The following is a 15,293-nucleotide window of genomic DNA, read 5'->3' as shown; positions in this document are numbered from 1 at the left end:
GTGGAATGGAATTTGAAAGGAGGTTATTGAAATTGAGAGGATTCTCAAATAATCTTATTAATACTCTACTACAGAGTAGAAAAGAATCCACAACAAAAATTTATGTGAAAGTATGGAAAAAATTTTTAGCTTTTCACACTGGAAATGTTTCCAGCAAGGTACCCATTAGCGCTATTCTAGAATTCTTGCAGAGGGGCTGAGAATTGAGGCTCTCAGTTAACACCTTTTAAAGGTTCATGTTTCGGCTCTAGAAGCCTTATATAACCACAATGTGGCAGGTAATAAATGTGTGGTCAGGTTTATTTCGGCTTGTCAGCGAGCGAATCCAGTCCACATCCCTCAGCTACCAACGTGGGATCTTAGCTTGGTCTTAGATGCCTTCACTCAGGCCCCATTCGAGCCTATACAGCTAGCATCGATAAAATGCCTTTCATTAAAGACTGGTCTACTAGTAGCTCTAGTCTCTGCAAGATGAGTAGGTGATCTCCAAGCCCAGATCTCCAGTTTTTATCAGTAAGCCATGACAGACTAGTATTGAAGACAGATCTGTCTTATCTTCCCAAACGCGCTACTAGATTTCATAGATCCCAAGAGGGATGTGAAAAGAGCAGTCCTAGCCTACTTAGATAGAACCGGTCCCTGGAGGCAGAGTAGGGCTCTTTTTGTTTCCTTCCAGGGTGATAAGAAGGGGTCTAAAGTTACGAGAAGCACGCTGTCCAGGTGGATCAGGGATGCGATCACGATGGCTTATTTGGCAAAGGGAGAAGACCCTCCACAGGGCATAAAGGCGCACTCTAATCGAGCCATATCATCCTCCTGAGCAGAGAGAGCGAACGTCCCAATTGAGCTAATATGTAAGGCTGCAACTTGGTCGTCACCATCTGTTTTATAGCCACTATAGACTAGATCTATCCTCCTCCGAGGATTTGGCCTTTGGAAGATCGGTCCTTAGCACGGTGTGCCCTCCCAAGTGACTATCTCTGAAAGTCTCTCAGTGGGTGCTGTCGTGGCGAAGAGAAAAAAACGGATTACTTACCGGTAATACTCTTTTGTAGAGTCCACGACAGCACCCGCTCACTTCCCTCCCTGAATTTAGAAATTTACACGTGGTTCTCCTTGGTGGCGGGAAACAAGAATTAGGAATTAATATATAGATACATAAGGCAACCTATAATTATGTATAGATATAAATCGCTAATATAGCAAAATTGACTAAAACAAGGCGGTTCCTCGTTGTTCTCTGTAATCCAAACTGAGGGAGCGAGGGGGACCGCCCCATTTATCTCTCTGTAGGTTTCCTGTTCCTAGGGGCGGATCCCCTCTCTCAGTGGGTGCTGTCGTGGACTCTACAAAAGAGTATTACCGGTAAGTAATCCGTTTTTTTTTTCTAAGCCAAACTAGCCCTACTTTTCCAATCTCTCATCATATGCGTGGCCTTCCATCCCTTGTAATAATCTAGTTGCCTGTCATTGAACTGATTCTAACTTCTGAATATCATTTCTACAATGTGGCGCCCAAAACTGGATCCCTTGTTGTACAGTTGTGGCCAAAAGTATTGACACCCCTGCAATTCTGTCAGATAATACTCAGTTTCTTCCTGAAAATGATTGCAAACACAAATTCTTTGGTATTATTATCTTCATTTAATTTGTCTTAAATGAAAAAAACACAAAAAGAATTGTCCTAAAGCCAAATTGGATATAATTCCACACCAAACATAAAAAAGAGGGTGGACAAAAGTATTGGCACTGTTCGAAAAATCATGTGATGCTTCTCTAATTTGTGTAATTAAAAGCACCTGTAACTTACCTGTGGCACCTAACAGGTGTTGGCAATAACTAAATCACACTTGCAGCCAGTTTGACATGGATTAAAGTTGACTCAACCTGTGTCCTTGTGTGTGCCACATTGAGCATGGAGAAAAGAAAGAAGACCAAAGATGTTATGAATGAGTCACCGGAGGAAAAAATAAAAATGCAAGCTAAGTCCAGAAAACCGGAGAGGTTGGGAGCTAATGGATTGCAGACCCCTGATCCTATTCACACAACTAACAGTAGCCGTGGAGTGTTCCTACGGTGATCCTAGACACCTCATCACAGCCAGAGAGCTAAATAAGCCTAAAGAAAGAAAGGGGAAATCTAAACTGCCCCAGAGCAGACCCCAAAGCAATACACAGCCCCCAACATGTATTGTCGGTGAAAACAGATGAAAACACAGGCAGAGCAAATGATGGGCCCAACTAAATAGATAGGAAAGGACAGAAAAGATGCTAGCGGCAATCCACAAAAACCCTACCAAAAATGTCCCAACACGTCTGATAAGAAAAACGGCCCTGAAGTCACTAGACTTAAATCCCTATATCAGCACTCCGATATATTTTGAAGACCGAGCAAAAGAGATTTAACCGATCAGGGACAAAATGGAAATTCAGCAAAGCCCCAGCCGGGGCTGGCTGAACACAAAACTAAGCAAATCAGACAAAATCTCATGGAACAATAACAGAGCAAAACTTAGCTTTCAGAAGACAGGAACTGAACTGGAGGCCAGAGCTCAGAGCAGAGAAATCACCAGCAACCTTACAGGGCGTCGGCAGCCTTATATCCACTCAGAGATTCCGGATGTCCAATCGCAATCCACCTGTTCAGATGACAGGTTTCTCCCATCCAAATCCGTTTCACCACCTCCTTTCACCAGCAGAGGGAGTTCATCGGACATCAAAGGTGAACGAGAAAATGAGCTCACAACACAAAGAACTGTCTGAGGACTTGAGAAACCAAATTGTGAGGAAGCATGAGCAATCTCAAGGCTACAAGTCCATCTCCAAAGACCTGAATGTTCCTGTGTCTACCGTGCGCAGTGTCATCAAGAAGTTTAAAGCCCATGGCACTGTGGCTAACCTCTCTAGATGTGGCCAGAAAAGAAAAATTGACAAGAGATTTCAAGGCAAGATTGTGCGGATGTTGAATAAAGAACCTCGACTAACATCCAAACAAGTTCAAGCTGCCCTGCAGTCCGAGGGTACAACAGTGTCAACCCGTACTATCCGTCGGCGTCTGAATGAAAAGGGGCTGTATGGTAGGAGGCCCAGGAAGACCCCACTTCTTACCCCGAGACATAAAAAAGCCAGGCTGGAGTTTGCCAAAACTTACCTGAAAAAGCCTAAAACATTTTGGAAGAATGTTCTCTGGTCAGATGAGACAAAAGTAGAGCTTTTTGGGCAAAGGCATCAACATAGAGTTTACAGGAGAAAAAAAAGAGGCATTCAAAGAAAAGAACAAGGTCCCTACAGTCAAACATGGCGGAGGTTCCCTGATGTTTTGGGGTTGCTTTGCTGCCTCTGGCACTGGATTGCTTGACCGTGTGCATGGCATTATGAAGTCTGAAGACTACCAACAAATTTTGCAGCATAATGTAGGGCCCAGTGTGAGAAAGCTGGGTCTCCCTCAGAGGTCATGGGTCTTCCAGCAGGACAATGACCCAAAACACACTTCAAAAAGCACTAGAAAATGGTTTGAGAGAAAGCACTGGAGACTTCTAAGGTGGCCAGCAATGAGTCCAGACCTGAATCCCATAGAACACCTGTGGAGAGATCTAAAAATGGCAGTTTGGAGAAGGCACCCTTCAAATATCAGGGACCTGGAGCAGTTTGCCAAAGAAGAATTATCTAAAATTCCAGCAGAGCATTGTAAGAAACTCATTGATGGTTACCGGAAGCGGTTGGTCGCAGTTATTTTGGCTAAAGGTTGTGCAACCAAGTATTAGGCTGAGGGTGCCAATACTTTTGTCTGGCCCATTTTTGGAGTTTTGTGTGAAATGATCAATGTTTTACTTTTTGCTTCATTCTCTTTTGTGTTTTTTCATTTAAGACAAATTAAATGAAGATAACAATACCAAAGAATGTGTTTGCAATCATTTTCAGGAAGAAACTGAGTATTATCTGACAGAATTGTCAATACTTTTGGCCACAACTGTAGATGTGGCCTCACAAGTGATTTATAAAGGGGCAACAATACTCTGGGATCGCTGGATTTTCTCTTTTTATACACCTTAAAATCTTATTTGCTAGTTCTCAGAAAAAAAAGCCGTATTCCACCAGATTTGTCCTTTTTATGTAGTAATCACTTAATTTTAAGTTGAAGTGTGCTCATATCTCTATGTTCACTCAACGCCGTGTTAGTCGATCCACCATCAAACACCCGAGCCATCTGCGATTGCAAGGCAGTATCTCTGACTTTTTAGTCCATAGTAGCTAAAAGCTATTAGATCTGTGAAAATACACAGCAGCAGGTGGGTCGCGTGATTGCGCCGCTCATTGTTGTGGCCACTCCCATTCCAAGGACGACCTCAGTGATGCTGACCTCCAGTAGGTGTCGGGATTTCATGCACCAATAAACAGCAACTTTTCGGAAAACAGCTACATGCTGTATTATTAGTTTAGCAAAACTACTTAAAGCGAATCTGTCAGCAGGATTGTGCACAATAACCTACAGACAGTGTCAGGTTGGCGCCATTATACTGATTACAATGATACCTTGGTTGATGAAATCCGTCTTATGATTGTTTAATCTTTATTTTCAGTTAATATTTTCAGATAATGATACGCTCCTGCTTCGGGGCGGCCTGTTAGGGGGGTCTTTATGTTGTGCTCTGATTAGGTATTCATAATGCAGGCTGCTGACTGGTCACTGATTCCTCAGAGACCTGACCCCTCGTTTGCACAATGAATATCTGTTTTTCTTCTCCAGTAAGATGGCGCAGCCGGTGCATGTAGAGTAGCTGCTATCAGATCACAACTATAGACACCGATAGCTGCTACTGCGCAGGTGCCATTTTCAAATTGATTTTTAAAATTTTTCTAGCTGATTAACATTAAGAACATGTATTATTGGCAATAAAAATGTGATTATGCTGCAGTGCATGTATGTACAGATATTCATTAGCAAAATAGGGGGAAGGTCACTGAGGGATCAGTGACCTGTCATCAGTCTGCATTATGAATACCTACCTAATCAGAGCACGACATAAAGACCCCTCTACAGGCCCGCCCAGGGGCATGGGAATATCATTAACTAAAAACTGAAAATGAAGATTAAAGAACAACCACAAGATGGATTTTATCAACCAACATATGCTTTTAATCAGTATAACGGCGCTGACCTGACAGTGTCTGTAGGCTACTGTGCTGACAGGTTCCCTTTAAAGCGAATCTGTCATCAGGATTTTGCTAAGTAAACTACAGACAGTGTCAGGTTGGCGCTGTTACACTGATTAAAATGATTCCTTGGTTGATGAAATCCATCTTGTGGTTGTTTAATATGTATTTGCATTTCCTGTAATCTGTAATTCTCGTGCTCCAGGGCAGCCTGAAGGGCGGTCTTTTTTGGTGCTCTGTTCTCATAGTCCTCCTTATAGGCTTCAATGCTAGGACACTGAACCTTAAGGGTATGTGCACACGGTCAGTAAATGATTGTACGCTGCGTACCTCTGCAGCGTCCAGATGTTACAGCATAGTGGATGGGATTTCAAGAAATCCCATGCCCATTATGCGTCCAGAGACGCCTGCGGCGAAGAACGTGCGGCGCTTCTTTCTAGACCGCAGCATGTCAATTTATTTTGTGGAGACGTGAGTCTCCGCAAGATAAATCTCACCCATACAATGTACTGGATGCGGTGATTCTGCATGGTGCAATGAACACATGCGGATTCATCTGCGTTCAAAAGCCGGCAGAGTTTTGAATGCAGCGGACATGTGCTACATCCAAAGCGCTGCCAATTGCTTACCGTGTACACATACTCTTAAGGACGTGTTTCCTACTTTAAATACTGCGCTTGCGCAGTTCATAATGGCATAGCTGCTGCTGCTGCGTTCACGCCACTGCTGTTTTGCTCTAGTTAATCTTTATTTGAAAGAGCACAATATGGCCAGGGCACAAAAAAAACACCTTCCCCACCCCCCCACAGGCCGCCCTGAAGCACGAGAATCTCTTTAACTGAAAACTGACAATAGAGATTAGGCAACAAACAAGGAATAATTTGAATCAGTACAACGGCGCTGACCTGACACTGTCTGTAGGTTACTGAGCAAAATCCTGCTGACAGATTCATTTTAAAGTGGTCATCAGAAGTCAAAGTAAATTTCATTCTAAATCCCCTATTTAATGCAATTATCCAAACTAATTTCTAATATACTTGCATTAAAAATTTCCTATCCCCCTTACTGCAATATCCAACTGTTTTTTTGTTTTGTTTTACTTCCTTTCCAAGGACGCTTCGTTTGAGAATCCCAGTGCATGCTGGTATGTTCAGTGTCATCAGGAGACAGAAGCTGCCATTATTGATACAGCCCCTACCTCCTCCCTTAATCCATTTTCCGACATCGGGCGTACAGTTAGGTTATGTGCGCACGTTGCGAATTTGCTTGTGGAAACTTCTGCGTGGTTTCTGCATCTCTTGGCAGAAAAATACAGTGGAATTTACGTGCGGATTTGTATAAGGATTTATAGGAGGATTTGGTAGCTATGTAAACCTTTAAAAAAAAAAAAAAAAGATATCATTTTCCTTGTCCAGCCTCCATTGTTGATGTGCACTATTCTATATACTCCGCCTACACACTCTTCTTCCTTCTGACTTCATTTTCGTTGACAAATCTGCAGTGTTTTTGGCACTAAATCTGAAGCAAATCCACAAACTTTTTTACACCCACTTCTGTTTTTGAGATTTGAGTGTCTCAATGGAAGGCAATGGGTGAAAAACGCTGCAGATCCACAAAACAAATTGACATGCTGCGTAAAATAAAACGCTACAAATAAGGATGGAAATTTCCAGATCATGTGCACAACACTAAAGGATTCTCACGGATTATCCTTGCTTTAGTAATCCATTGTATTTTTTCAGCATTTCTGCTCAGAAAAAAAATGCTGCGGAAACGCAACAAATCCGCATCGTGTGCACATAGCCTAACGCTGATGTCGGACTCCCTTTGATGTGGGCTCCGGTGGTGAACCCACATCTTTCTCGGCACATGTCAGCTATTTTTAACAGCTGACATGTGCCCTGAGTAGCTGTGGGTGGAATTGCGATCCACCTGTTGCTATTAACCTGTTAAATGCCACTGTCAAACTCTGACAGCGGCATTTAACAAGCACTTCTGGAAATCGCACTGGAAATCTGCCCACCGGTGACCCATGTCACGTGATCGCGGGTCACTGGTGTGTTGTGACAACCAGAGGTCTCTTGGAGACCTCTATGGTTGTCACTGCTGGCTTGCTGTGAGCGCAGTGGTCGGTGCTCCTAGCAAGTGAGTAATTCTACAACAAGGAGGTGAACTGATCATTGTATGTTTGATTTTTTTTTGTTTTATTTTGAATGGGGTGAAAGGGGGGTTCAAACTGCCCTCCTTTCGTCCCATTCAAAATAAATCAATTAAAAAATCAAACATACACATATTTGGTATCGCCGTGTTCAGAATTGCCCGATCTATCAATAAAAAAAGGATTAAGCTGAACAGCGTAGCGAGAAAAGTCAAAACGCCAGAATTAAGGTTATTGTGGTCGCTGCGACATTGCATTAAAATGCAATAACGGGCGCACAAAAAAATAAGCCCTCCCCCAAACCGAGATCATGAAAAATGGAGACGCTACAGGTATTGGAAAATAAGTTTGGAAATTTCACCACTTAGACACCAAACATGTCTAGGTACTTTTTTTTTATCTATGAATTCATAATGACCTGGAGAATCATACTAGCAGGTCCGTTTTGGCATTTAGTGAACCTAGTAAAAAAGCCAAACAAAAAACAAGTGTGGGATTGCACTTTTCTTTTTCGCAATTTCAACGCACTTGATTTTTTTCTCCCCGTTTTCTAGTACACGACATGGTAAAACCAATGGTGTCGTTCAAAAGTACAACTCGACCTGCAAAAAACAAGCCCTCACATGGCCATATTGATGGAAAAATGAAAAAGTTATGGCTCTGGGAAGAAGGGGAGCGAAAAACGAAAACGCAAAGATGAAAATACCTCTGAGGGGTTAAAAGAAGCGTCATCAGCGACGCTTGTTACAGGAGCGGGCTAGTCCACATGATATGCTCAATGACAGCACACACTATGTTGCAGGCTCAGATCAACCATGACGAGCCAGCAACAGATCGGTGTCACAGTACCCAGCGTACAGAGACCAGTGCCACCCCCGCAGGTGAAGTCAGTGGTCTTTGCACGCCGGCTATTCTGACAAAGCGCTGTGTTGCCAGCTCGTAACTCCTGATTTGAGCTGCCAACAGAGTGCGTGCTGTTATTGTGCAGGGACTAGCCCATCCCTGAAATGGACGTCACTGATGCCACTTTGTTTCAGGGAGTGGTCAGGGGCTGCGGCAAGGACTGGAGCCTCTGCCTCCTGATGATGTTTCAGTATCGAAGCATGCAATGGGATTCTCAACGTGTATAGAACAGCAGAGAGAGAGTATATAAGGAAAGATGGGGGACTTTTAATGCAAGTATATTAGAAATTAGTTTAGATTATAGTACTAAATAGATAGGGCATGAGGATGGAAATGACTTTGACTAAGGAGCCCCCTTTTAACCCTAGCGCTTAACGTGAAACAATGAAAAGCCAGAGCTGCAGTTCATTAATCGCTTTCCGCTGTCTAAAGACTGCACTAAAATAATAACATTACATGTACCCAAAAATGCTGTCAGTGAAAACACACAAATAAGAAGCCGTTTTATTTTTTTACAATTTTCCACATTTTTCTTCAACACTCAATGTAAAATCTCTGGGCTCCCCATAATAGTATTGGGGTGCGGACTCCTGGTGCTGGGCGGTGCACAAAGAACCCCAGAACAGCCCGCGCCCCCCCAACACATGGCAAAGCGCCACCTACCATGACATTTAATGGTAATAATGGCGTCTTTCAAAACCACGACTCGTCCTACACCACCCTCATACAGCGATGGAAAAATGAGAAAGCCGTGGCTCTGGAGAAAGGAAACCAAAAGCACAAATACAAAACTGCCTGAGTGAGGAGGGGTTAAGCCCAGAAGATCACGAGCTCCTATGGACACTGATACATTATGAGGTAAAATCACAAGGTCTCTACAGGGAGAAGAACTCAGGGGCCTCCCAGTGCAGCCAGTGACCTTATCACGAGACTACAGTGCAGCTGCAGCAGCACAGCGTGGAGTCTGACTCCGCCCACACAGGTGACTGATCACATGAGCCTGACGTCATCAAAGGTCCTTCAGCCCAGCTGCCGTCAGTGGTACTGAGGCTTGGAACGCAGACAGGAAGTGTATGAGCACCTAACATCCGGTGTGTAAGTCCTGAAAGACCTGGGGTTCCTTCTGTTATATTAAATGTCTCCTCCGTGCCAGGGACCGTAAATTGCGGCGGCTCCAGGTGAGTGTGGAGGGCGGCAGCCACCGGACTGTGGGCGGGGTCTCCTGCACACGGCGTGTACGGGCAGTAATGTGTCCCCATCACACTGAGCGGAGGGCTCCTTACTGCGCGGTGTCAGCACATTGAGGACTGTACAGGTCTGTGCACAGCGAGGAGCCAGCGTGAGAGCGGAAGTCATAGACTGTGTGTATATAATGTATAGGAGTCAGTGTGAGAGCGGCAGTCAGTGTCATAGACTGTGTGTGTATATATAATGTATAGGAGTCAGTGTGAGAGTGGCAGTCAGTGTCATAGACTCTGTGTGTATATATAATGTATAGGAGTCGGTGTGAGAGTGGCAGTCAGTGTCATAGACTGTGTGTATATATAATGTATAGGAGTCGGTGTGAGAGTGGCAGTCAGTGTCATAGACTGTGTGTATATATAATGTATAGGAGTCAGTGTGAGAGCGGCAGTCAGTGTCATAGACTGTGTATATATAATGTATAGGAGTCAGCGTGAGAGCGGAAGTCATAGACTGTGTGTATATAATGTATAGGAGTCAGTGTCATAGACTGTGTGTGTATATAATGTATAGGAGTCAGTGTGATTCTGGCAGTCAGTGTCATAGACTGTGTGTATATATAATGTATAGGAGTCAGTGTGAGAGTGGCAGTCAGTGTCATAGACTGTGTGTATATATAATGTATAGGAGTCAGTGTGAGAGCGGCAGTCAGTGTCATAGACTGTGTGTATATATAATGTATAGGAGTCAGTGTGAGAGCGGCAGTCAGTGTCATAGACTGTGTGTATATATAATGTATAGGAGTCAGTGTGAGAGTGGCAGTCAGTGTCATAGACTGTGTGTATATATAATGTATAGGAGTCAGTGTGAGAGCGGCAGTCAGTGTCATAGACTGTGTGTATATATAATGTATAGGAGTCAGTGTGAGAGCGGCAGTCAGTGTCATAGACTGTGTGTATATATAATGTATAGGAGTCAGTGTGAGAGCGGCAGTCAGTGTCATAGACTGTGTGTATATATTATTATTATTATTATTATTATTTATTGTTATAGCGCCATTTATTCCATGGCGCTTTACATGTGAGGAGGGGTATACATAAAAACAAGTACAATAATCTTAAACAATACAAGTCATAACTGGTACAGGAGGAGAGAGGACCCTGCCCGCGAGGGCTCACAATCTTCAAGGGATGGGTGATAATACAGTAGGCGAGGGTAGAGCTGGTCGTGCAGCGGTTTGGTCGATCGGTGGTTACTGCAGGTTATAGGCTTGTCGGAAGAGGTGGGTCTTCAGGCTCTTTTTGAAGGTTTCGATGGTAGGTGAGAGTCTGATATGTTGTGGGAGAGAGTTCCAGAGTAGGGGTGATGCGCGAGAGAAATCTTGTATGCGATTGTGGGAAGAGGAGATAAGAGGGGAGTAGAGAAGGAGATCTTGTGAGGATCGGAGGTTGCGTGCAGGAAAGTACCGGGAGACGAGGTCACAGATGTATGGAGGAGACAAGTTGTGGATGGCTTTGTATGTCATGGTTAGGGTTTTGTAATGGAGTCTCTGGGCAATTGGGAGCCAGTGAAGGGATTGACAGAGGGGAGAAGCTGGGGAATAGCGGGGGGACAGGTGGATTAGTCGGGCAGCAGAGTTTAGAATAGATTGGAGGGGTGCGAGAGTGTTTGAGGGGAGGCCACAGAGCATGAGGTTGCAGTAGTCAAGGCGAGAGATGATGAGGGCATGGACTAGGGTTTTTGCAGATTCTTGGGTGAGGAATGAACGGATGCGTGAAATATTTTTGAGTTGAAGTCGGCATGAAGTGGAAAGGGTTTGGATATGTGGTTTGAAGGAGAGATCAGCGTCAAGGATTACTCCGAGGCAGCGAGCTTGTGGGACTGGGGAGAGTGGGCAGTCATTTACTGTAATTGATAGGTTCGTAGGGGGGGTCACGTGAGATGGGGGAAAGATGATGAATTCTGTTTTGTCCATGTTGAGTTTCAGATATCTAGTGGAGAAGAAGGATGAAATAGTGGACAGACATTGAGGGATTCTGGTTAGTAGGGAGGCGATATCTGGTCCAGAGATGTAGATCTGTGTGTCATCAGCATAAAGATGATACTGAAAGCCATGAGATTCTATGAGCTGTCCCAGGCCAAAGGTGTAAATAGAGAACAGCAGGGGCCCAAGGACTGAACCTTGTGGGACTCCGACAGATAGGGGGCGAGGTGAGGAGGTGGTGTGTGAGTGGGAGACGCTGAATGTCCGGTCTGTTAGGTATGATGAGATCCAGGAGAGGGCCAAGTCTGTGATGCCGAGGGATGAGAGGGTCTGTAATAATAGGGAATGGTCCACTGTGTCAAAGGCAGCCGACAGGTCCAGGAGGAGGAGGACAGAGTAGTGTCGCTTGCTCTTGGCAGTTAAGAGGTCATTGGTGACCTTAGTAAGGGCAGTTTCAGTGGAGTGGTGTGACCGGAAGCCAGATTGTAAGCGGTCGAAGAGGGAGCAAGAAGAGAGATGGGAGGACAGTTCAAGGTAGACGTGTTGTTCCAGTAGCTTGGAGGCGTATGGGAGAAGTGATATAGGGCGATAGCTAGATACAGAGGATGGGTCAAGAGAGGGCTTTTTGAGGATAGGTGTGATGGAGGCATGTTTAAAGCTTGAGGGGAAAACACCAGTTGTTAGTGATAGGTTGAAGAGATGGGTTAGGGTTGGGATGAAGACTGTGGTGAGGTTTGGGATGAAGTGGGATGGGATCGGGTCGAGTGCACAGGTGGTGAGATGTGATCTTGAGAGTAGAGTGGAGAGTCGATCTTCTGTAATGGTGGAGAAGTTGGTTTTGAAGGTGGAGGGCTGGGAAGTCGGGAGGAAGGGCTCTGGGGGTTGTTGACCAAAACTGTCCCTGATGTTATCAATTTTCTGCTTGAAAAATGAGGCAAAGTCTTCAGCTGAGATGAGTGGGGAGGGAGGAGGTGCTGGGGGGCGGAGGAGAGAATTGAAGGTGTTGAATAACTGTTTAGGGTTGTGAGACAGGGAGGATATGAGAGATGAGAAGTAGGTTTGTTTAGCTGTGGCGAGTGTGGTCTTGAAAGTAGTGAGGGACTGTTTGAATGCGATGAAGTGCTCGTTGGAGTGGGATCTTTTCCATCTGCGCTCAGCAGCCCTGGAAGCTCGCCTCAGCTCTTTGGTCAGGCTGGTGTGCCAGGGCTGTCTGTTGATTTTGCGAGTTTTGGTATGTGTAAGTGGGGCAGCGGATTCCAAAGCTACAGCTATTGTGGTGTTATATAGAGCGGCAGCGTCATCCGCATTGTGTAAGGAACTTATATCTGTAAGAGGGAGGAGGGATTCAGAGAATGAGTGTAGGTCAAGGTGTTTAAGATTCCTGCGAGGGTGTGAAAGTTTGTGGGGTGGGGATTGTAGACATGGAGTGAAGAGGGAAGAGAATGTGAGCAGGTTGTGGTCAGAGAGAGGAAGAGGTGAGTTAGAGAGGTTAGATAGGGAGCAGAGGCGGGTGAAGATGAGGTCCAGTGTGTGGCCATCTTTGTGGGTGGCTGTAGAAGACCATTGAGTGAGGCCGAAGGAGGAAGTGAGAGATAGAAGTTTAGTGGCAGCTGAGAGGGAAGTGTCAATGGGGATGTTGAAGTCGCCCATGATGATGGTAGGGATGTCCGCGGAAAGGAAATGAAGTAACCAGGTGGTGAAGTGGTCAAAGAAGGTGGTGGCTGGCCCTGGGGGGCGGTAGATGACAGCCAGTTGGAGGTTGGAGGGGGAGTAGATGCGCACAGAGTGCACCTCAAAGAAAGGGATGGTAACAGAGGGTGGCAGTGGGATTGGGGTGAAGGAGCAGGTATCTGACAGGAGAAAACCAACTCCTCCACCATGTTTGCTGCTTGGGCGGGGGGTGTGAGAAAGGTGGAAGCCGCCATACAAAAGTGCAGCAGGAGAGGCTGTGTCAGAAGGGGTGAGCCAGGTTTCGGTGATGGCGAGGAAGGAGAGTTTGGTAGTAACAAAAAGATCATGGATGAAGGAAAGCTTGTTGCAGACAGAGCGAGCGTTCCACAGAGCTCCTGTTAGTGGGACTGGGGAAGCGGGGACTGGGTGAATGGGTATAAGGTTGGAGAGGTTACGGAAGGTTGTGATAGAGTGTGGATGGGAGGTAGAAATGACTGTGGGAATGTGGTGAGGAGGACCAGGATTTGGAGAGATATCACCAGCAGTGAGAAGGAGCAGAGAAAGTGTTAGCAGGTGGGAGCAGGAGAGCGCATGAGGGGGCTGTCTGTGTTTGGAGACAGAGGATTGTATGTTAAGGAACAGTTTAGAGGCGGAGGTGAGGTGGATGGGGAGGATTGAAGAAGAGATGAACAGTTCCTTACTAGGAGTAGGGATTAGGGGAATTAGCAGAAAGTGAAGGATTATTGGGGTGAAAGTGAAAACAAACAGAAACATTGTTTACAGTGACTGTGTCCAGTTACCTTCAGTTCCCTTCTGGTTCACTTCTGGTTTTAATTCTTAAATTAATCTTCACACTTCTAGAACACACTTATAGCAATCACAATGCAGACTGAAGTCTATGCAGACTTGTGCTCTGCAATATATGTACAACTAAGTGCAGTCAGGTGTGAAGCAGAGAGGAGTGGTCTCTGCTCTTCTTGGTCATAGACAATTAAGAGTGGACCAGATGTATATGATCAAGCCAGAGTAAACAAGGTCATAAATAACACTGGGGTAAGCTGGGGTTAGCTGAAAGGCATACCATGTGAATGCTAGGTGCAGAGGCAAGTCTATGTGCAAAGCTGGGTGATGCACTGTGTGTCCTTCATAGACAGACAGCAGGAGAGCAGGAGAGCTGGGTGGATGGACATACCATGTGAATGCTAGGTGCAGAGGCAAGTCTATGTGCAAAGCTGGGTGTAGAGTCAGTGTGAGAGTGGCAGTCAGTGTCATAGACTGTGTGTATATATAATGTATAGGAGTCAGTGTGAGAGCGGCAGTCAGTGTCATAGACTGTGTGTATATATAATGTATAGGAGTCAGTGTGAGAGCGGCAGTCAGTGTCATAGACTGTGTATATATAGAATGTATAGGAGTCAGTGTGAGAGCGGCAGTCAGTGTCATAGACTGTGTGTATATATAATGTATAGGAGTCAGTGTGAGAGCGGCAGTCAGTGTCATAGACTGTGTGTATATATAATGTATAGGAGTCAGTGTGAGAGCGGCAGTCAGTGTCATAGACTGTGTGTATATATAATGTATAGGAGTCAGTGTGAGAGCGGCAGTCAGTGTCATAGACTGTGTGTATATATAATGTATAGGAGTCAGTGTGAGAGCGGCAGTCAGTGTCATAGACTGTGTGTATATATAATGTATAGGAGTCAGTGTGAGAGCGGCAGTCAGTGTCATAGACTGTGTGTATATATAATGTATAGGAGTCAGTGTGAGAGCGGCAGTCAGTGTCATAGACTGTGTGTATATATAATGTATAGGAGTCAGTGTGAGAGTGGCAGTCAGTGTCATAGACTGTGTGTCTATATATAATGTATAGGAGTCAGTGTCATAGACTGTGTGTATATATAATGTATAGGAGTCAGTGTGAGAGTGGCAATCAGTGTCATCGACTGTGTGTCTATATATAATGTATAGGAGTCAGTGTGAGAGTGGCAGTCAGTGTCATAGACTGTGTGTGTGTATATATATATATATATATATATATATATATATATAATGTATAGGAGTCAGTGTGAGAGCGGCAGTCAGTGTCATAGACTGTGTGTATATATAATGTATAGGAGTAAGTGTGAGAGTGGCAGTCAGTGTCTTAGACTGTGTGTATATATAATGTATAGGAGTCAGTGTGAGAGTGGCAGTCAGTGTCTTAGACTGTGTGTATATATAATGTATAGGAGTCAGTGTGAGAG

At 44.9% G+C, this 15,293-nt stretch overlaps 1 protein-coding gene across 7 annotated transcripts in view; it reads left to right on the top strand.

Annotated features, from left to right (window-relative positions):
• Positions 1-9,243: 9,243 nt before the first annotated feature.
• LOC141100147 (uncharacterized) overlaps positions 9,244-15,293 on the top strand; it is a 60,625-nt gene continuing 54,575 nt past the window's right edge. For 2 of the 7 annotated variants that reach the window (XM_073588417.1, XM_073588411.1), the window contains exon 1: positions 9,244-9,391. The gene's annotated coding sequence lies outside the window, so the exon portion shown is untranslated. The other 5 variants (XM_073588412.1, XM_073588415.1, XM_073588413.1 and 2 more) reach the window with 5 other exon arrangements.

Source organism: Dendrobates tinctorius, unplaced genomic scaffold (genome assembly GCF_039654945.1).
Source record: "Dendrobates tinctorius isolate UK_male_01 unplaced genomic scaffold, ASM3965494v1 ptg000103l, whole genome shotgun sequence".
Taxonomy (NCBI): Eukaryota; Metazoa; Chordata; class Amphibia; order Anura; family Dendrobatidae; genus Dendrobates; species Dendrobates tinctorius.
This window is presented reverse-complemented; position numbering and strand designations above follow the sequence as displayed.